The sequence below is a fragment of the Cetorhinus maximus genome, chromosome 13 (assembly GCF_964194155.1).
Source record: "Cetorhinus maximus chromosome 13, sCetMax3.hap1.1, whole genome shotgun sequence".
In the NCBI taxonomy this organism is placed as follows: domain Eukaryota; kingdom Metazoa; phylum Chordata; class Chondrichthyes; order Lamniformes; family Cetorhinidae; genus Cetorhinus; species Cetorhinus maximus.
Genome location: NC_135891.1, coordinates 48,100,021 through 48,123,920, shown reverse-complemented (window position 1 = coordinate 48,123,920; position 23,900 = coordinate 48,100,021). Strand labels below are relative to the sequence as shown.

The 23,900-nt window shown below is 44.3% G+C and overlaps 1 protein-coding gene and 1 non-coding gene across 4 annotated transcripts in view; both read left to right on the top strand.

Moving 5' to 3' along the window:
- tshz2 (teashirt zinc finger homeobox 2) overlaps positions 1–23,900 on the top strand; it is a 551,775-nt gene that overhangs the window by 157,998 nt on the left and 369,877 nt on the right. The window lies entirely within an intron of this gene.
- Positions 4,210–4,282, top strand: trnav-uac (transfer RNA valine (anticodon UAC)). The gene has a single exon. It is a non-coding gene; the product is annotated as a tRNA-Val (tRNA).

Genomic DNA, 23,900 nt, shown 5'->3' with positions numbered 1-23,900 from the left:
TGTTCTGTTTCCTTTTTGACTGTGGCTTTGCTGACTTGCCTCCAGCCAGAGAGAGGGGAGAGAGTGACTTTTACCTGCAAGCTGCAGGGATGCCTAGTTGCTGTTCTTCAGCTGTGTTCTTCAACACACACAAGCACGCCAAAACTAGAGAACACAGGTGAGGTTTGCAGCTGGCTTTTTAACCCCTTTTTTTGTGTTTCCTGGAAGGGAAAAACAAACATGTCTTTCGCCCAGAATCTGATTTCTTTCAACTCAGATCATGTCCACATTCTGAGACATAACTCAAAAGGAGATGGTTCCTGTTGAGGTGTGGTAATCAGTCTCCATTGTATCCACAGCCGCGGGAGATTAAAATTCAGTCTTGCATTGTATCTCTCCCTTTCACATGTCTGAAGTGGGCCTTGACATGTTTTTAAGTGTGACATTCCAGGCTCTCGCTAGACTAGTCAGTCAAGAACAACCCACATAGGAATTTTCCAGAAAGCGGTTACTTTACAGTCTCAGCTTTTGCTTGTATGTCCTTTTTAAAAACCACATGCCTTCCTCAAAAAGTTCAGTATGCCTGTAAATAATTCAAGCTGTGGTCTGCTGTCTTAACACTGTCTTTGCCCTTCATGTTTTCCTTCCATGAAAGTTTTTTTGCACTTTTTTTTCTCAAGAAATGGAATAATTCTGTGATACAGTTCCACAGGTGCCAGCAGCCCTCCAGTGCTCCCTACAATTGGCATTGTTCAAGTGTGAGTCTAGGCGGAGAGATTTCTCAGCAGGTTTAATGGCTGAGGCACAAGGGATGGTAGCACAATTGATCCTAATCCTATGGACATACAAAACTGGAGACCGCAAAAGATCACCTGGTCAATCATGCCTGTCCTATCTAAATATGGTACACTTGAGTACCATTCAGTCTTCCCCAAATCATGCAATCTCTTAGCCGAGGTGAAAAATCTGAGATCCAATTTTGGGAAAATGTCACAAGGCCTTTCACTGGGTAATCGTCCCAAGGCAATCAAGCAACTCTCCAGATGTCTCCAGAAACACTCAAATAGTGCCATTACCTGATTTTTTTAATGTGGACATTTGCAGCAAAAATTATAATTGTTTCCTCAGAAACACAGAAACAAGCATTTTTGCTGATGTCTTGAAATTGCAAAGGTATTGTAAGGAAAGTGCCCCAGAGTAAAGCTCTCCCACAAGGCTGAGGGGACTGACTGCTTACTTTGTCTTGAAACTTACCATTTAAGGTAAAGGCATTTGGAACCAGGTGTGAATAGATTTGTGCATCTTCCCTTTGTTCACTGACATATATTGGCTTATGATTACACAGAGCCTTGATTTTAAAAATCTCCTTTTTGTTTCCAAATCTCTGTAACCTTCTCCAGCCCTACAACCCACCAAGATACCTACAATTCCAGCCTTTTGCATATTCTCAATTTTAATTGCTCCAGCATTGATGTCCTTCAACTGCCAAGGTTCCAAACTCTGAAATTTCCTCCCTAAACTACTCTGCCTCTCTAACTCTGTTTCTTACTTCAAGGCACCCCTTAGAATCCACCTCTGACCCTCCTCTGGCCTAATATCTACTTATGCGTCAAACTATATATATATATATATATATATATATATATACACATACACAAGTTGTTGTGTAACATAGCGAGGAAAAACTGCAAATGCAGCATGTGACCTGGGAAACCTTTTGTGTTTGATATCTGTCTGTGAATCACCATTTGTTGCTGTGAAATCAAGGAGGCCAAAAATTTCCCAAAGGGAATTTCTGTTTGTGCATTCTTCCAGTTCCATCTATGTGGAGATGGACATGTGAAGGCTGTGTGACGTGGCTCAGTCTCGATTATATAAATTTCCTGTCATGGATGCTAGTCCAGGTTCACAGATGTTGGGAGTGTTAGCAAGGCGTTGCATATTTTCTTATTTTACAATCGGACGGGGTGAGTGTTGGAATAACAAAATTAATTCATTTACAACTTCTGCAGTTTAATGCTTACTTTATTAAACCATGATTCATAGACTAAAGCCTAAATCATATAACCTGAAAGGATTATTATTCAGTTTTTTGAAAATTAGGGAGACGTGAGCAGACTTGTGTTATTTCCAGTGAGGAAAGTACAATTGATTTTTATTTTTACCCTGAACAGCCGTAACTTATCAGCTTTTGGGTATATGACACCACACTTTAGTTCATAGGGGGATGAGAGAAATATGTGGTACAGCCCAAAGATTGCAGTGGTTGGCATAGGCACAACCCCAAGCAGGGGTAACAATATAGCAAGTGGGGAAGGTAACTTTTGCCGACTAACCCACCTTTTGTTAAGAAGTGTGAAGATCAATTGTGGCTCACATCACTTGTCGAAGGTCAATTATTTTTTATCCAGCACATGCTGGATATAAAAGCTGAGGCCTTTCTGATTTCTATAATTCAGTTTCATACTAAGTGATGCATTTATTCAATGAGGTATTGGGAAAGAATGGCTCCTCAGTATTAAAGGCCGTGATGTTCCATGCCCGTTCGCGCTCAGCATCATGGTGGGAGGGAGTGTAAAATATCGCAAGAAGGCAAAAAATCAGTTTTATATCGTCATGTAAGCAGTTTGCGATCGTCCACTCCACCCATCAGTGGTAGGCCGCATTTCCCGCCCCGGCACGTCGGGAATGTCATCTTAATACATTTGCATATCATTCTATGCCTTGCTCGCCGGAATCATCCCCCATGCTGGATCATAAGACCATAAGATATAGGAGCAGAAATTAGGCCATTTGGCCCATTGAGTCTGCTCCGCCATTCAATCATGGCTGATAAGTTTCTCAACCCCATTCTCCCGCCTTCTCCCCGTAACCTTTGATCCCCTTACCAATCAAGAACCTACCTATCTCGGTCTTAAATACACTGAATGACCTGGCCTCCACAGCCTTCTATGGCAATGAATTCCATAGATTCACCACTCTCTGGCTAAAGAAGTTTATCTTCATCTCTGTTCTAAAAGGTCTTCCTTTTACTCTGAGGCTGTGTCCTCGGGTCCTAGTCTCTCCTACTAATGGAAACATCTTCCCCACATCCACTCTATCCAGGCCTTTCAGTATTCTGTAAGTTTCAATCAGATCCCCCCTCATCCTTCTAAACTCCATCTCCATAGACCCAGAGTCCTCAAACGTTCCTCATATGTTAAGCCTTCCATTCCTGGGATCATTCTCGTGAACCTCCTCTGGACCCTCTCCAGGGCCAGCACATCCTTCCTGAGATATGGGGCCCAAAATTGCTCACAATATTCTAAATGTGTTCTGACCAGAGCCTTATAAAGCCTCAGCAGCACATTCTTGCTTTTATATTCTAGTCCTCCCGAAATAAATGCAAACATTGCATTTGCCTTCCTAACTACCGACTCAACCTGCAAGTTAACCTTAAGAGAATCCTGGACTAGGACTCCCAAGTCCCTTTGCACTCCAGATTTATGAATTTTCTCCCCATTTAGAAAATAGTCTATACCTCTATTCTCCCTACCAAAGTGCATGACCTCACACTTCCCCATCCGGACACATTGGCATGCAATTAGAATGATGTGTTTCACAGCAGCAGGATATAGCGACATGCACCTGGCAACCTGTACTTTGCTCATCACTTTGAGGCTAGTTCGCCTACCTTACATTGCGCAGCGCTCGCAAGAATCAGTGCCAGGCAGTCAGCACCACCAGACCAGCGGTAAGGCAGGGGTGGCTTTTAATGGGCTGCAAGGCTAGGTCTGCACTGGGGAAGGTGGGTGGGGGAGAACCGGCCTGAGGCATGGGAAGGGGCTGCAGAGCTGGGCAAGTGGCTTCAGACAGGAGAAGGGGCTGCACAGCCAGGCCTGTACTGGGGGTTATGAGTGGGGAAGGTAATCTGAACATGAAGTTCCTCCAGGGTGATGGGAGGGGTTTCCATTCTCTCACAGGGAGGGTCCAAGCTGGTCTGGCAATGAGAGTTCTGCACTAACATCTTCCAACCTGCAGCGATGGAGCAATGCAAAATTAAAATGAGGAGAATGTCTGCTGGTGAGGACTTGGAGGGCAGGTGCATGCACTGGAGAGTGGAGGGGGTGAGGCGCATGCTGAATACATTGGCACGCAACTGAACTGTGCATTCCGAAATGAGGAGAGAGACACAGCTGAGACATATTAGAAGCCTTTCAATGACAGTGCAGGGAATCAGGAAAGTGGCCAGGTTCCATAGTGTAGTGGTTATCATGTCTGCTTTACACGCAGAAGGTCCTGGGTTCGATCCGCAGTAGAACCAATGCTGATTTTAACGAGGTGTCAGCTGTGGCTCAGTTCATAGCACCCTCGCCTTTAAATCAGAAGGTTGTGGGTTCATGTCCCACTCCCGGAAAACCAAGAACTGTGAATGTACTCGAAAGAGTTACAATCTGTGACTGTTGATAACTCGAAAGAGAATCAGGAAAGTGAAGCAACGATGCCCATTCATGCGAGACTAATCATGCGAAGTGGCACTAATCGATCTCCTTGTTTTAACCCTTTGTTCACAGCGTGGAAATCCTCAGAGCAATAATGAACTCTGTAGCAATTGGACAAATGAACAAGCTCCAGAAACTTGTTGGAAAGTTGGCGCTGGATAGTTCACAGAAGAGATGCTTCAGACTCCCCTCAAATAATCTCAGTTCCTGAATTAACATTTACCCGCGTCTTTATTCCCAAGACTGTAGTATTAGAGTGCAGTGAATGAGGATCCCAGCCCTGGGCTGAAAGCACATCCAAGCACCTAGCCAAAGCAATGTCAGAGCAGTCAGTTATTTTGGGGGTGGGGGCAGGGGGAGCTATGATATGCACTCTGCACTGGCCATCATTTCAGAGGCGAGTACTCCCAATACGGGATCAAGACCCTTGAACCCACATTCACTGATGAGCCATTGACAGAAAGAGGACCCTTGGAGAGTAATGCCGACACTTGTCTCTTTCTCATTAATACGGCAGAGGGGTAACAATCAGGAAGATGGAGGTTACATTTATCGCTGCCTGCATAATTGCTTACAAGCAGGAGAGAAGAAGAAGATTGCGATGGAGGCGTGCCAAAGGGAGGAGCAAAACCCTCAAGACCAAGGGTCAGCAGGGCCTCCTCTGGATGCAGTGGATGAGGTCACAGATATGTTTGTGACACAAGTCATGCTTAGGTGGCTCGCAATACCCAGGGTCTACAGAATTTGCATGTCTTATCTGTGGGTGAGGGAGAGACAGTGTCGGCGATGACTCCACATGTCCAGGGATCTGATGACTCACATTAGCCACATTCTCCAGGAATTGGCACCGTGGGGACTGAGAGGGCATCCATTGCCAGTGGCTCTGAAAGTAATGGTGCTCTAACTTCTAAACCAGTGGCTCCTTCCAGGGTTCCGCTGGGGACCTCTGCAGGATCACTCAAGTGTCCAATCTCTAATGCATAATGAGGTCACAGACGCCCTTTTTGCCAACACCCACAATTCCGTCAACTTCAACAGAGATCAGGTAAGCCAGGATGCCAGAACACTGGGCTTTGCTGAGATTGCTGGATTCCCACCGGTGTCACCGAATGCACTCGTGGCTATAAAAGCTCCCTGGCAACAGGCACTACAATAAATAAACAGGAAAGGCTACCACTCACTCAATGTATAGCTAGCCTCCGATCACAAGAAATTTACCATGCAGGTTTATGCCAAATATCCAGGAAGTATTCATGACTCATACATCTTGAGTAGATTGTAGATCTCGGACACCTTCGAGGGACCAAACAGAATCCAGAGCTGGCTCCTCAGTGACAAAGGGTACCCACAAAGCGTGCGGCTGATGACACCTGTGCGGCAGCCTCAGACTCCTGCAGAGAGAAGGTACATCAAGGCTTATGGCGCTAGCCGAGCATTGGTGGAACACACCATAGGGATCCTAAAGATGTGATTCCAATGTCTGGACAGATCTGGCGGAGCACTCCGGTACAGTCCCCAGTGGGTCTCACAGATCATTGTGGCTTGCTGTGCGCTGCACAACCTGGTGCTGCAAAGGGGGGACGACTTGCCAGATGATGAGATGTAGGAGCTGCATATCTCCTCCAATGAGGAGGACCTCAAAGGGAATGAAGGTGATGAGTTCAAGGAAGCCGAGGCTGCAGGAGAAGAGCCCATAGCACTGGCCAGATGAGGCAGGTGTGTGCGTGAGGCCCTGTTAGCCACCAGATTCCACCAGGAGGATGACAGGTTGCAGTGAGTACCCTCTTGGACAAGAGCCCTTCATCATGGGCCAACACTAACACCAGCGCTACTATTCCTCTCATTTCGCCCACGCGCTTCAATCTGAGGGTGAATAATTACACATGTGGCTCACATTGTCCTGATCCTTTGAACGACAATGAAGCCTCGGGAGTGTGTGTCCCTACTGAGATGAGGTGCTAACTGGAGGAGGGTTGTCCCGGCATCAGACGTCAGAAGGTGCTGCCTCTTCAAGCGTCTCTCTGCCATCCCAGTCCCAGTGACACCCGACAAGAGCCGGGAGCTGTCGGTCGATCCTCAGTAGTCACGTAGCTGTATGCCTTCAATTTGTCAAGGCTTCTCAAGGAGATCCATCTGAAGCAACTGAACTATGCACTCTGTGTAACATTGATGGTGAATCAGATAATTCACGCTTGGGACAAGGCAGCTGATGTTCTGCTGCTGTGAATCCATTTCGAGATGATTCAGTCATCTGTGGTGCATTCTTCCAAATCACACTGACATCCAGCACTCTCAGTTAGGAATCCTGGGCTGTGCAGACCACCTGAGCATGGTGATGTCAAACACTTGCCTGCCAGACATTAAAATGCTTCCTCTTCAACACAGACATTGCGCCTTCATGGCCATCCCTGGCCCTTGCCAAGTCCAAAATGCGCACACACCATGAAGTTCTCAAGGGCACGCGTCATTGCAAATAAAGAGCACACTTCAGCTTCAGTACATCCTCGCTCCTATCCCATTGCTCCCCTCCACATTGTCTAAAGCAAACATGCACATCTAGAGGCTGCTCAAAGCCTCTGTTGCCTGCCAGAAATGACCATTTGTAATTAGCTTCAGTGACCTCAGTGAGTGCTCAGGTGAGGGGACACACTACGCTGCATCCCTAGTTCGTGACAAGAGCCTTGTCCCTGCAAGACACAAAACTCACCAAGGGCGACAGCGATGGAGTGCAGCTCCTGCACCAATGCAGGGCCGATATCCTGGACCAAGGTCGGCATGGTGGCCGCCATCCTGTCTGTGGTGATGATAAGCATGCCTGGCATTTGTGGGCGGTGAGTGGAGCCATGGAGAGGATGAGGACGCGATCTCCAGAGATGAGGCCAGATGGAGATGTGAAGGTGTGTGCGAGAGTGAGTGGTGATGTCGCTTGAACTGTCAGTGAGTGAGAGCCCTGTGATTGTGTGATGGGCTTGTGAGCGTGTGAGTTGAGAGTGATGAGATGGTTGACTTACCCTGGCAGCACAGATGAGATCATTCATCCTCTTTCTGCACTGGGTGGCTGACCTCTTGTGGACAGTGTTAGCAGTGACCACCACTGCCACCAGCAGGAGTGGTGAGATTGGTGGACTTCCTGCCCAGAAGGAAAAAAACAGTTTGGACCAGTATTCTTATTTCCCAGTTTTTACTGTTTTTTCCTTCTGGGTGCGGCCATCACCGGTAGAGGACATGGCAGCGGGCCTCCGCGGCATCCAGCAGGCGTTTGAGGGATGCGTCACTGAACATGGGCTGCTGTATTCTTCCCTTTTTGGGCCATCTGTGGTATTTGTGGCAGTTCTGGGCTGGAGAGATTGAGAAAGCTGTGCACGTGTGCCATTTAAATGTGGCACCTGGAGTGAGGAACCGGGAGGCTGACGGTGGGGCGGGGGAATCAGAGGCCGTCCGCCAATGATCCAGCGTGTTTTCTGAGCGTGCATAAGTAATGAGGCGGGAAGCGGATGATATGGCGCAAAAACCCACCATTCTGGTGGGAAAAACGCTGTTTTTCATGCCTGCTCCCTCTCTTAGTGCAATGGGGGTAAAATTCAAAAGCTCTGTGATGGTTTCATTTGCAAGAAAACTGGCAAAGCAATCATACAGAGGATTTAGGGTCTCAGAATAGGAAGATGATGTTTGGAGTTAGTTATGACTTAATATTGTCTAGTTTCTTGTGCATATATGGTATGATTTTTTAGTGGCTAGGACCTCTCAGCAAATCGTGCCAGTACACTAAAAGCAGTGCTTGTCTCCAGCTTGTGAATGTGGGCATCTGTGAACAGAATATCTCATCTGGTGAACCTCTGTGATAAAACTTGACACAAATCATCTTGACTTGGCTCAAAGACCATTGATTTTTGTTCATAAGTCAAAGATCCAGACAGTGCAGCTTAACAAAAGCTTTAAAGTATACGTGCAGATGTAACCAATCACAAGAAGGTTCAGCAGTTAACATGTAACAAACAACTAATGAACATGCCGGGGTTTGGACACAAATAAACAAACCACAGTGTGGAGGAAGTGGTGCATTTTCAGAGCTGTGTTCTGAAATTGTTACTATTAAAAGATTATTACTTCAGCATGAACCATATATTTAAAATAATTGAACAAAATAAAGTGATTGTGAATGCTCCACAGCCTCTTCCTCTTAGGGAAAGAGTAAGTCCAAATATGCTTCAGTGTTGTTATTAGGCTTATTTATTGAATTGGTTCAATGTACTAATGGGTGGGGGTAGGGTAGGTGGCGGAAATACACTTAAGCCAATAGATTTTAATGGTTTACGATAGGCTTCTTATGTAATGCAGTTTATTAGTCATTCCAAATTGCCCACTGTGCTACCACAACCATCAGTAACAGACCTGTAACCACAAGTGCTTCAGCCTAGTATTATATGGAGCAAATTGCTATCTCTGTACAGAATCCAAATATGGAAGGACAAAAAGGTCATTTTCAACTTACCGCTCATGTGTGAAATCAGCGTTGCGGGTTGGGTGCCTGTTTTTCCATGGAAAGCAGAAATGGGCTGTCACTGTAAAGGGCACCCGAACTGCAATGCCAGTTTCACTCTTCAGCAGAAAGTTGAAATTTACCCTGGAGACCTGTAATTGAGCTGTTGCGTTATTTTAAATTTTGCAGTGGGTGGTGTTTGCAAATTTCACCCATTCCCATTACACTTTACTGAAAATAAATGCCTAAAATGCCCTTGTGTAAAAATTTCACCAGTGATAGCACTGCTAAGTATTTATATAGAGGCCAAGGGTGTAAGCCAGGCGAGTTCCTGTATTAATAATTACATCCCTCCTGGTTATATTTAACTGGGAAGATCACTCAATAAGACACAAGCTGTTCATATTGTGAAATTATTTACATTATCAACATTAGCATAGTTGTGTCATTCAAAGCTATCAGTGCTTTGATCTGATTATTTTTAATTAAATGCAAATGAAAAACAATTATGTTTGAATTTATTGGCCTCTTAAAACCAGGGCAAGTGAATGTTTTGTTGCCATGTTTGTGCACAGTGAGGCTTAATTGGATTAATTTGGCAAGAAGAGCAGCTTTAAGTCGAGCCCTTTACCTGAAAGTGAAGATTTTTTAAAGTTAGAATTCCAGTACAATGATGGAAGTTTGGGCTGATAAAAATAAAATGCAGGGGAGGGTTTCCTCTGGCCACTATTGGTAATGCAATTCTGAATGTATTTTTAGATGAACAAGTTTATGAAAATAGTCAGTAGCTGAGATATTCTCCCCATTGTACTTTCCTGGATGCTGATTATTTCACTCTAATTTTTGGAGCTATTCAAATTGTTTACATGGTGCTTTTAGATGTCGATGCCTAAGATGACGCATTACATAACTATTCAGTGTTATACACCACTAGCACCTATGTTGATATTTCCTTGTCCTGCACTAATTTGATGTCCAAAGTTTGCAAATACTTTGATGCTACTTTGCCATGTTTGTCCTGTCACCTAATAACAACATTTGCAGAAGAATTTCTCACCGATTTCAATGAAATGGTCAGCACTCCCTCATCACTTCCACTCAACAGAGGTGCATTAGTACTGAGGCGTGAACAGATATTGGCAAACAAGATCCAGAGTGATTAGCACTTAGGCAAAGCAATGGGGACACCTTCACAAGGTAGTTTTGAACCACATTAACATTTGATGCAAAGCAAAGGTTGCGAAGCTTGGAGGCACTCCAATGAGTAGGTAGGGAACTTCTGAACCATTCTGATGTTAGAGAGTTGACAGAGCAGCCTGCTGTTTGTGAACATAAAATGTATTCCAAATTCACATGTCGCTAAGCAGAGCTCTACCAGAGGGCGACACAGAGCCAGAAGCATAACTGCAATATGCCTCTCACCGAGTGTCAAATGGATACCTGTTCTAATATATTTTGTTTTTGGTTCAGTGGTGGTACTCTGACCTCTGAACTGGGAAGTTTAGGCTATGTCCCACTCTGGGAATTGAACTCACAATCTGGGTGGATACTTCAGTTCAGTACGTAAGGAATGCTACATTTTAAGAGCTGTCGTCATTCAGATGAAAGGCCAAAACAAGGTCCCTTATGACTATCCATGTTAATGGAAGAGGTTACGCACCAATTTTTTAAAGAAATATAGGAGAGTTCTCTTCATGTTCTGGCCAATGCTTACCTCTCAATCAGCAAGCATGGATTAATTGTAGAAGTAGATTAATTGATCATTCATCACTTTGGCATTTATGGGATCTTGTTATGCATATATTGGTTGCTTTTACCAACAAAACAAAAGGGACTACATTTCAAAAGCAATGAATGGGTCATGTAGCACTTTGAAAGATCCTGCGAATGGGAAAGGTGCTATTTAAATCCAAGTTCATTCTTCCTTTACTATGAAGTGGAAGTAAATTACTTAATCATTCCTTGGTCATTGTGCTTCTCATGCATGTTGTGAACAAAAATTCAGAACTATAAAGTCATTAGGCGGTAGAGTATATTTGTCAGAGTAAAAAAGAATTGTGATTTTCATTAATCTAATTGGTTTTATGTCAGTAGTACATCAGTTTTAAGTGGTTGATTAGGCTGTCAGTCTCAGGCATTTGCAGATACAGTGTTTGCCTGGTAATTTATGTTTGATTGTTTAATTCTTTTAAGAACAGTTTTAGAATGAGATTGTTCTACAATTTATGCAGTATAAAGAGGTCTGTCAGGCAAGAAAAATCTCCTCATATGCACTCTAAGCAGCAGAGAAAAATAGCCACATGATTTAAACTTTGCTTTTAAAAATAAAAACATCTGCATTAATTTACAATATTTCCAATTATGTGTCTCTTGTTTAGCTGGGAAGGTTTTCAAAAATCATTTTTTTGAAGCGTTGCTACTTTTATGATAAGTGAGGTGACCAAAAAACAATTTTTGTTTGCTGCTACTTGTTAGATTTTATAATCCCCTTTCCCTCAGACCATTACAAGTGAGAGTCATATTGTTGTTGTATGGTAATTCTGTTTTTGTTTTGGATTTCCAGCATCCGCAGTAGCTTTTAGCTTTTTGTTTTTATCTCTGTCGTTAACTGATTTCTTCTCCACTGATGCTGCCAGACCTGCTGAGTTTTTCCAGGTAATTCTGTTTTTGTTTTGTTGTTGTATGTCCTGTCCGTCCATCTGGCTATTTGTCTTTAAAATGTAGCTCGCCACCCCATTTAGTTCAAACTGCTTCATCAGACTTTAAACAAACTTATAGTGGCAGAAGAGAATTTATGGTATTGTGCTCCTGGAACTAGAATCTCTCTTTCACCCACTCATCCATAAGAACCAACATATCACCTTAATAACATAATAGATTAAAAGTGGCTTATCAGATTCTGTCCAGGCTTCTAAAGTAACTTCATTCCATGGGGACACTGCGTTCCAGTAAAAAAAAACAGATACTCGTAGCCGTTACTTTTATCTTGTTCTCTGTAGATTTGATACATCACCTCATTGATGTATAACTAGTTTTCTCAAACCATCCAAATCCTGGCCCTTTTTTGGGAACTGCTGCGTAATATTTGGTCATTAAATTGCACTGCTGTTTGTGAGATTTTACTGATGCAGAATAGCTACCATGTTTGTCTATATCACAACAATAATAGTGTTCCAAAAAGTAATTCATTGAGAAGCATGTTGAAGTGTTTTGACAATACAATAATTCTCTACATAAATACAATTTTTTTTGATGTTTCACCATAATCTATTCATTGCATCAGGTCTGAGCAACACTTCAAGGACTTTATAGCAATTAAATGCAACTATAAATGTAGACTTGCTTCTAATTGAGCTAAAATGTCTTTATCTAAACTTCCCATTCTTTTCAGCTGATTAAATTCAAAGCCCACTTTGGAGTTTGATGTTCAGCTCAAGGCCAATGTTGCAAACCTTGCGTTCAGCATGGGTGAGCAGCCAGGGAGGTGGTATAAGCAGATGCTATGATGCAGAGTATATGGTAGGAACTGAATAAGATGGCTTTGGGCATTTTGGGTACTGTCTTTTGGTTACGCATTACCTTTGTGAACGCCTTTTGAAAGCACCATGACTTTGAATAGGCTTTTGAATTGCATCCGGTTGGTGAAAGAGCTCATAATATTGGGTTTATTTATTTATTCATCTTTTAAGTTAATTTTTGACTACATGCAAAACAATAAAAAGACATAGCTAAGCACAGTGCATAAAAGTAACAATAACACCAATAAGGCAGGCCACAAATCAAACTTTAAGGAAGGTCAAGTTAACAGACAAATTATTGGTAGACTGGGCCTAGTAATGACATTATAAATAGATCCTCTGAGCAAATTGTGCAATAGCCAGGAAACTAAGGAAAACTTGGTGTACTAAGATTGCTGAAGCGTAAGTAAAGGGTGAAAGCAAAATACCATATTACATACCCAGGGGATATCGCTTACCTGGGGGAATGAGATTTGTTGGAGGTCAATGCGAATGTCCAAAACAAATAGATCCCTGCAAGGGGAAGGGACTAACAAAGAAAAAATTTGGCATAAGTATTAAATAAATACATGCATAATGATAATAAATGGGGAATAAAAGCCTATATTAGGTGAAAAGAAAGAACAAGAGATCAAACAACCATGAGAAACTGAGACGACATTAGACAGGTCATCTCCATGGATAAACGAAAGGACCTCAAGCACTCAATCCAAAAACTCCTGTTATAGGTTAATCTGATCACAGAAAGACACTGACATGGGGATTCCTGCTGTAATCTTTAAGCAAAAAGGACAGCTATAGTGTGCATAATAGAATCCACGTGAAAGGGGAAAGATGAGAAATATATTGAAGAAGTGCATTAATGTAAAGGAAATCACCAAAGGTATTTGAACAATATAAATGGAGCAAACATTGAGAAGAACTTTCAACATAGAAAACAATTTTTTGCGAATCCCTGGAAATTGTGTTTTTTTAATCCTTGCCCATTTAAATGTCAGAGAAAATAATCTTAAGGAGACTTATTGTAGAAGAATTTTCAATAATTTTAGTAATTACTAAAATTCAAGAATTTTAATAATTACCTCTCATGCCTCCATACTACTCTTTTCATTGGAATAGATTCTCAACTTATTGGTCAGGCAGAAACCCATATTGATTTAATTGTCCATTATAGAAACAACCAATGGAAATTAAAATCAGACAACTACTTTAACTGGCAACCAATCCACAACACCAGTTTAACACTGGGTTTGTATGATGAAAATCTATTCCATCATGGTTAAAGCCATTGATCCTCTCCGCCCGTGTTGGTACCAACTGCCATCTTGTGAGGCACTTGCTTTAGTATGGAAACAAGTCATGGGCAGCAATTTAACAATATCCAAATGAGACATTGGAGAATGCTCAAAGGGAAATTCCATGCCAGAATGAAGAAAAAGAACCTGATGGGACTCTTGCATGTCAGTTCATCATTCCTCCCATTGTTTCTGTTTTAAAACCTAATTTAAAGCATTGCTCCTTTAGGTCTGGCCTAATCCATTGTAGAGAAAAGCTTAAAGAGTACACTTTTGGAGGCTCCACAGAGCTGGAAGGTTCTCCCATGCCGCCAGCAAATTGAGAGCACACCACTTGTAATTTTCCGATGTTCCCTGACTATGGACATTTTGACCCAAGTAGATTCAAATGTTTCTTTTGAAGTCAAAATCCTTTGTATTGCATCCAGGTAATGGCTATTTAATTTCTGGGCTTCACGTTTTGATCACAACCAGGAAAGAGAAATTATCTCTGGAGAAGCAAAGCACCCGGTTTTTCAAGTATTAAATGTCGGTTTGGCTTGGTGGACACTGCATTGGCCCCTGAGTCAAAAGTTTGCAACTCCACTGTCCACTCCATTTCTTGAGCACATAAACTAGACTAATATTTTAATAAAGTGCTAAGGGTGTGCTGTGTTGTCATAGATACTATCTTTTAGATAAAATATTAAACAAAGGGACTTCCTGTTTGTTCAGGTACACATAAGGGAGGACCAATCGGGGCCCACTCACCGACGTATAAAATGACGCGGGATGATGCCAGGTGGAACTCCCGACATCACCCTGTGTCATTTTCATTTTCAGGTCGGCAAGGGCACAGCCAAGTCAGCTGTGCACCCGCCGACCTGCCGACGGCCTATTGAGGCCATTAATAAACCAATTTAAGTGATTGATAGGGCTGCCCGTCGAACCTTAGGATTGGCAGGCAGGCTGGGAGCCTGCTGGAAGCTTAAGAAAAAGCATGAAACTTCATTCACGGGCGGGATCAGGTTTCATGAGGGTTTTTAAATATGTAATAAAGGTTTGGGTTAAAGTGATGGATATGTCCCAACTTATGTGACAGTGTCACATGAGGGGACATGTCAGGGAAATTTTTTAAACATTTGTCTTCAAAAGCTTTAATTTTCCAGGGTGATCTCCCTGAGGCAGCACTTAGCCTCAGGGAGATCAGTGTGCTCTTTTGTGCGCATGTGCGAAAGAGCGCACTCCCGGCTGAGGGAATCTCCCCCCCCTCACCCGCACAGGGAGTGCATAGCACTTCCTGGCAGACGTCACATAAAAAGGGGCACGACCCTAATTGGGGACGCCGATCAGAGGCGCACCTGCTCGCGCCCGCTCCTGCACTTCCCCCCCAACAGGGGGAAAGTTTTTCCCATAAAGGATTATCGTATTCTAGAATGGTTACAGTACAGATGGAGGCCATTCTGTCCCTTGTGTCCGTGCCAGGTCTCCATGAGAGCAGCTCAGCCACTCCCATTACCCTGGCTTTTCATTGTAGTCTTCTAACAGAAAGGGTTGATGAGGGTAATGTGGTTCATGTGGTATATATGAATTTCCAAAAGGTGTTTGATAAAGTGCCACATAATAGGCTTGCAGCAAAGTTGAAGCCCATAGAAGGCTTTTGAATTCCCTTTTATTTTGGCTACCGGTCTCTTATACACTCACTTTGCCTCTCTTATTTTCTTTTTCATTTTCCTTGAACTTTCTATATTTAACCCGGTTCTCACATGTACTATCAACCTGACTTCTGTCCTCGGCACCCTTTTTCTCTTACATCTTTTTCTCTCTCTCTGTCTCTCTTGTCATCCAGAGAAGTCTGCCTTTGATTACTTTACCTTTCTCCCTCGTGGAAATATATTTTGGCTGTACCTGAACCATCTGCTCTTTGTTCCTTTGCAGTTTTGCCTGCCAATTTTTGATTCCAATTTACCTGGAACAGATCCATTCTCCTCCTGAAATTTCCCCACCCCTCCAAATTAAGTTTTTTTTTTAACCAAAGATTTTTCTTTTTCATAGCCATCCTAAACCTTATGGTACTATGATCATTATTTGCTAAATGTTTTCACACTGACACATGACCCACCTCATTGTCCAGACCCAGGTCCAGCAGTGCCTCCTTCCTCATTGGACAGGAAACACACTGATGCGGGAGATTCTCCTAAACATAATTTAGAAACTCTTCCCTTCTCTTCCCTTTACACTATTACCAACCCTGCATTTATTAGAATAATTAAAGGCCCACACTGTCACTATTCCATGGGCAGGATTTTTCATAGGCAGGCTTGGCAGAGGCAGGCGGGGCAGGCATGGAGCCAATCGCGGGCAGCAATCGGCTCTGTGCCGCCTTTTTACGCAGGCAGGACAATTAAGGCCTGCCCAGCGCTCCCTGTGCGGGCAGGGGAGAGAAGGGAAAGTCGCGGCCAGCGCTTTCGCACATGGCGCGAACGAGCGCTTCAACCTCCCTGAGGCACAGACTGTGACTGTGTCACATGAGTTGGGACATGTTTTTAAATTTATGAAACTTTTTTCATTTATTTAATAAATGCTTTAGGAAACCTCATCCCTCTCGTTGATGAGGTTTTCTAAAAACATCCTCAGTCGGTCACAGATTTCTGAAGTCTTCTGGGGTCCACAGAAGCTGCGGGAATGTCTCCTCGGGGACAAGGGCTACCCGCATATGCCGTGGCTGATGACACCTGTGTGGCGGCCTCAGACTGCAGCCTTTTCGCCTGCCCGCCAACCTTAAGGCTGGATGGGCAGCGTTTAGAATAACTTTAATTAGATCCTTAACGGCCTTAATAGGCCGTTTACATATCAGTGGGCACACAGCCGACTCCGGCGCGCACCCGCCGCACGAAACATCGCTACTGAGCGTAATGATGTCGGGACGCACACCCAACACCATCGGGTGTCATTTTTCACATCAGCGTGTCGGGCACTCCCCTGCACGCCGACCGGAAAATTCTGCCCTATTGTTTTTGTACCTCTATAATTTCCTGGAAAATGTGCTCCTCTATATATTTCCCAGTGTTTGGCTGCCTTTAGAATAGACCCAATAATGCAATGACACCTCTGTTGCTTCTTAAATGTAACCAAATAGATTTTGTCCCTGACTCGTCCTGAACATCCTTTCTCTCCAGCACAGTGATATTCTCCTTAATTAATACTGACAACCCCCCTCCTTTTCTTCTCTTCCCTATTTTTTCTGAACACCTTGAATCCAGGAATATTTAGTGCCCAGACCTACCCTTTTTTGAGCTTGACCTTTATTATTGCCATGACATCATATTTCCACATGGCTACAGCTCATCAACCTTATTCACCATACTTTGTGTGTTTGCATGCAGGCACTGTAATCCTAATTTCAACCTTACATAAGAACTTAAGAAATAGGAGCAGAAGTAGGCCATTCGGCCCCTCAAGCCTGCTCCGCCATTCAATAAGATCATGGTTGATCTGCCCCAGGCTTCAATTCCCCTTTTGTGCCAGCTCCTCATAGCCCTCAACTCCCTGATCTTTCAAAAATCTATCTATCTACCTCTTTAACTACTTTCAGTGATCTAGCCTCCACAACTCTCTGGGGTAGAGAATTCCAGACATTTACTACCTTCTGAGAGAAGAAATTCCTTTACATCTCAGTTTTAAATGAGTGTCCCCTAATTTAAAACTGAGATGTGAAGGAATTTCTTCCTTATTGCATCCCCTCTTAGCCTGAGCCCACCTAATACCATTCTATTTCTTACTCCAGTGCGTTCCATTTCTTCCAATCCTTCATGCAACTTATTTCTCCTTTCTAATGCTACACCCTGATGTCCATACTCCTGCCAAGTTAGTTTAAACCCTTCCCCATAGTACTAGCAAAGCACCCTTTTGAGGATTTTGGTCCCAGTTCTGTTTTGTTGCAACCCATCCAGTCTTTACAGGTCCCATCTGCCCCAGAACCAAACTCATTCTCCCAGGAACCAAAGCCCTCCCTCCTGCACCATCTCGCCAGCCATTCATCTGCTCGATCTCCTATTTCTATACTCACCAATGCATGGCACTGTAAGTAATCAGACCCTTGAGGTCCAGTTTGCTATTCTGTTTCCTAGTTCCCTAAATTCTGCTTGCAGGACCTCATCCCTCTTTCTGCCAATGTCATTAGTACTAATACAGACCACAACCACTGGTTGTTCACCCTCCCCACTCAGTGTTCTGCAACTGCTGAGTGACATCCTGGTCTAGGGAGGTGACATACAATACTGTGGCACAATTTGAAGATGAGGAGAGTGATAATCTCCTGGAACATAATCCAATTCAACCAAATACTGCCCAAAACATACACCAACTGGTCACTTTTCCCATTTGCTGTTTTGTGGAATCTTTCTGTGCACATTTGAGCTGTCATATTTGCTTGGATAACCAGAACCACATTTCAAAAGTAATTAATTGAATGTGGGGTGCTTCATAAATACAAAATATTCCTGAAAAATTCAGTGTAAATATTGCATATCTATTTTGCATTTTTCATGAACTGGGTTACAACCCACATAATGGGCAGAATCTAATGCTGTTCCCAGGAGCTGGAAACAAGGCGGGCTGGGGTGAAATGTCAGCTTCCCGAGCTGAGAGGAAAATTGGGAATTAAATTGGTGGCATATTAGAGGCAGATCGTGGTTCCCGACAGCAAGCAGCAGGAACTTATTTTTAATGCATTAACACGTCATGCATGTTCGTTAAAAAAAGTGGTCATCAGATTATTATTGTATCGTTGCAATTATGTTGGCAGCAAACCAGAAACATGTACTTTCAGGTCCATGACTGGTTAAAGGTGGCCTGCAGCAGGTCAGGTAGTCTTCTTAGTGGATTTGGAGTGAGTAGAAGCTGCTTTTCTTGTATGGGGAGCTTTTTGGGCCGGGGAGAGGAGGCTGAGCTGTTGCACTGAGCTCGGGTAGTGGCTGTACAGAGAGATCGGGGCATGGCTGTCTGTGGAAGGGAGGCCAAGACGGTTCGTAGGCGAGGGAGGAAAGCTCAACCTCTACCGAAGACAGCTCAAGCCTGATAGAGGGGAGATCCAGGGTGGATCAGGGCAGGTCGCTGCGAGGCTGGGAGAGTCCAGGTTAACTGAGAGCAGGTCAAGAGCGATAAAAGGAGGACCAAAGATGACGGTTGGCAGGTGGAGAGTGGTAGGGGTGGAGGGGAACAGGGTAAACTTTCGGTTGACTGTTGATCAAGGGTGATGGCAGGTGGCCTGAGGGTCATCGAAGGCAGGCAAGGGTGATGGGGGGAGGGTTGATGGCGATGGAGAGATGGTCAAAGGTGACTGAGGAATGGTACAGGGTCAGCTGCAGTGTCAGAATGTCCAGGGACATAGCTACACCAGCAATGAGGTAGTTGGAGACCAGGTCGAGGAGGGAGTAGGTCACAATGGGGTGTTTGGAGACCAGGATATGGTTGATGCACAGCAGTGGGCTCTCCGTTGGCCCACAGTCCTCAAGTTAGGAAGGAGGGCCAAATGCTGACCAAATCTTTGCTAGCCTTCTGTCCACAGTTCACTTCAGGCAGACAGGATGGGCCTCATGCACCCAGTGTTTCTTCATGTGGTGGAGGAGGAGAGGAAAAGGCAGAGGATGGCCCAGGGCCAGACACATCAACTACCAGAAGGACAGCAGCAGAGGGTCAGACAGCTCAGGATGCCAGCAACCAGGGGACAGTGGGACACTGAGCAATGGTGCATAATCAAATGTACTGCATGCAGGGTAACTACCTGCAAATGTCAGAGAAGGCTGAGGCTGTCAAGGCAGTCAGCCACTGACCTGTGTCAGCTCCTGCAAGAAGACCTACAGCCCCATGGAAAAGGAGGCAATCCTTTGCCAGTAGCTTCAAAAGTCACCGCAGCCTTGAATTTCTACTTAGCTGGGTCATCCCAGGGCTCCACCGGGGAAATGTGTGTCATCTCCCAGTCAGCCCCATACAGATGCATAAGGGAATTCACCAATGCCATGTCCATAAGGGCTGCTGATTATGTGAGATTCACCACTGACCCTGAGAGCCAGGCAGCCAGAGTTGCTCCATAGCTGGATTTCCCCAAGTACAAGGGGCAACTGACTGTACACATGTGGTGCGGAGAGCTCCCTGGGAACAGCTAGCAGCATTCATAAACTGAAAGAGGTTTCATTCCATCATTGAGCAGCTGGCTTGTGATCTCCAAAAACAAATCCTGCAGGCATGTGCTCGCATCTCAGGGAGCTCTCAGGACTCGGACATTCTCAGTCATTCTTGTGTGCCACAGCTGTAAGGATGGCTCCTGGGTAAGATAGAATATCCTCAGAAGACGTGACACAAGACACATACGTGGAACCCACAAAGCCTAACTGAGGAGAGGTTCAACATTACACATGCCTGAACAAAAGCAACCATAGAACAGACTGCTGAAGATCAGGTTCCGCAGCCTGGACCGCTGCAGTACCCTCCGCAGAGCGTCTCATAGATCATAGTGGTCTGCTGTACCCTACACAACCTCATGCGGCAAAGAGCTGAGGAACCTCCAGCTGGAGAGATAAAGGAGCCAAAAGGGGAAGAACACCCTGAGGTGATACATAGCGCAGCTCCAACTTCAGACACCAGGGCAATGAAGCGACACACTAGACATCCCGGGAGACCCTCATTGTATCCTGATTTCAGCCAGAGTGAGACCACTACAAGATTTCTTGATTTCCAGCTCAAGAAATGTCACGGTGGAAGCACCACCAGATCAACACACTCCCCCTAGACCAACCTACAGGCCAGTGATCTCTGGTACCTGGAAGGGAAAAGGCTTCAGGCCCTTTGTGTTATCAAGCCCATGTGTATGGTCCCATCTAAGCCATACACACACTTATGACTTTGAAGGAGGTCACACACGACTCAGCCACATACTTTCCAATCCTCCTAAAGCCTTAAGAACTCTATGCATTCACCTAAAGAAATATGGAATGCCTCAGCCGCACAGCTTCTGAGGGGTGATAATGGGATGAGCAACATATGCTGGCTTGCCAATTTCCTGGCCTAACAAAGGTTGAAAACATAGAAACCATCATATGTCAAAAAGCTCAGATATGCCACTACTTCCAAGGCTCCACTATATAAATGGTGTGTCCATAATCCCCACATCATCCATCACTGATTTTCAATGAAGCACCAAGCCCTTAAAAGCCCCCATCTGGTCCCATAGGGCCCAACGTGACCATACAATAAACATGAATAAAGTGCCCAAAACTATATATTTACACGCAAGCATACAACATCATAGAATGATTGGACACCTAAGCTGAAAGTTTTTCACTTACGTTTTCCACCATTACGCCTTGGTGTGACCCCAACATCGCCAGCTGAATTGGAGGCAGCCTGATGAGTGCTATACCCTGTTGCCTGAGATGACCCTGCTAGCTATCCTCTGGCAGTCTGAAGCCTTGAGGCCTCTGGCCTGCTGAGGGTCTCCTGTGCAGGTGTACTCTCCTCAGCATCCCCTAATGGAGGCACTGGGGTCACTGGCAGGGAGGAGAAGGAGCGGCAACTCACCCTTTGAGCACCCTGAGATGACATCCATGAGGTGGATTGCTGGCGTTCCTCCTCCCCTTCAGTGCATGATGGCACTTCTCTGACTCTCGGAGAAGAATGAGCACCTGGAGGGAGATTCAGGTGCCCCATCCTGCTCTTGCTTATCCACCAATGTATAGAGCCCATGGCCAGAGCAACTGAATGTAAGTCCAAGTTCATATCTGGCAGCCACTGCATGTTCTGCTGGACCTGACTCTCCATGGCAGTCACCAACTGCGCCATGGAGGAAGGTATGTACTCACATGCCAGAGCCATGACACAATTCGTGGCTTGGATGGGCTCCTCCGCCGTTCACTCAAGGCTGCACATAGCCTCTGGCACCTCTGCCAGATGTTCCCCTGCCTGTCTCTGCATCTCCAGCAGGTTTCTTTCAGAAGTTCCCAGAGGCCCATCATCAACATGGATTCAGCATGGGTCTGGTCTCCAGCAGTCTTCCGACTGTCAGGGACCTTGGCTGTCACATCCTCTATCAGCTGCTGCAATGATGTGTTCACCAGATTGCAACTTTGAGCTCATAGTGAATATGTTCCCAACGAGGTGACTGTCTCTGCATTGGCAGAGGGTGTGGCCAAATGATTTGACTGTGTATCCTCCGAGTGTTCCATGTTTTCATCCTCAGTGATGAAGTTCTAGTTTGCTGCAGACTGTGTGTAATCTGTTTCCAAACCTCAAGAACTGGTAGTGAGAACACAAAGAATTAGCTTGTGGTTATGCACAATCCCTTTTCGCAGTGCAGAGTCACACGTGTCTCCTGTATGCCCAGTTCTCGAAACCAGGTTGGAGACATCCTCCGTCTGTTATGTTTAGTGTAAGCATATCTGACATAGCAAGGGTTAATGTGGGGCTGGGTACAGTATTGCCCACAGTGTGATGTAAAGAGACACATGACCTGAGACTAGAGAATTTGTAGACAGGAACAGAGACTGTGTAGAAGCAAGCATGGAGTTAGTTCCTAGCTTGGACTATACCCTGCAAATATATACATGTTTATGTGTTATCAATAAACAGTTAATGTTCAACCTTACAAGCCTCAGGACCTCTTCGTGGGGGACCTACTGAATGTATAACATACAACATGGTGGCAGCTCTTGGGAAAAACCCAGAACCTCAGAGAAGCGGGAGCAGAAATTCAGAACCTCAAAAGTAAAAAGAGCAACATTTTGACCTGACAGAAAGCACCTGAATAAAAGACACAGAGGGAGATCATCTGTGAGAGGCTCCATGTGCTATGAACAATGTATAGCTTTAAGTTTAATTTATATTTGTGTTTGTATGTTAAGAAAAGTGAGTTTCATTGAGTTTTTTGTGAGCTTGGCACAGAAAGTCTGGAGGCCCTGTTTGTATACATACATTTTTAATGAGGTTTTACAACCCTTGAAATGAAGAGAGGGATTACAAAGGGGTTAGCAGTTTAGTGACTTTAGGAAAAAAACATAAAGTAGAAAGAATAGTGTTGTTGCCTAGCGACAGGGGTCCAGGGAGACACAGAGACACAGGGAAAGATAGAAGGCCAGTTCAGTTAGTGTGTGTCTACCAGAATGTCAAGGCAGAAGTTCTAAGCTTTCTAGTAAAAAATCCTTCAAGACTGCTGGGGAACTGAATTTAGGGAACTCATATTTGCTCTGAAGTTGAAATAATAGGGAGTTTAGATTGCAGGTTTTTCTTTTGGATGTCTCAGGGAGAGATACCAGCTCAGGGAAAAGCACCTAGTCAATGCTCAGAAATGCACCAGAAGAAACCCATTTGCAACTGTGCCAGTCCAAGTAAGAAGCCATGGTGTTGAGATAGGTGTAAATCTTCACTGGGATTTTGTGTCTATAAGGGTACTGCTGGGATAAAAGTAGTAGTGTGAATTTGAAATCATTTTCTGGTGTTGTATTGAAATCTTTCCAACCTTTTTGTCTAGTGTCATATAGTTCATTTTTCTTGTTTAACAAATGTTTTATTCTTTGTGTTAAAAGTACACTGGCAGAATCTTGTGAATGTGTTCAGTAACTGATCTCCACAGTTTCTAAAAAGAAAGTGAGGATCTATCAAGCCAGATTTGACTCTGGGATCTGACTTGTCCAGATCTAAAATTAGCTGGGATCGTAACACACAGCCTAATTGGAAGCAGAAGGCTGAAGGAAAAAAAATCCACTCTGCAACTGTGGACTCCATAAGATCATGGAGGTCCAGTTTGAATACCTACAGATTGCAGAATCAAAGGGCCTAGCAGGGGTGAGCTTAAAAAAAAATTAAGTTCTTGGCCAAAACTAGTTCAAAAAGTTTTCAGTCCTTTAAAAGTCAGAGCAGCCTGTTTCCAAAAGCACCACAGCCAGCCTGGGTTCAGAGTCAGTGGCGTACCATATGGCGGCTGAGCTTATCACAAAAGAACAAGAAATTGACAGTTTAAAGCACCCAGCCAAAGCCAGGAAATAACATTAAACACTCAAAATCCACCGATATTCCAGGGAAGGCTCAGAATAGTTGATTAAGTAAATTGCCGCACAAAAGTAAGGACAAAGAGGTCGGAACGGTCATCGCTGCGGGAGCCTGCAAAAATATGACA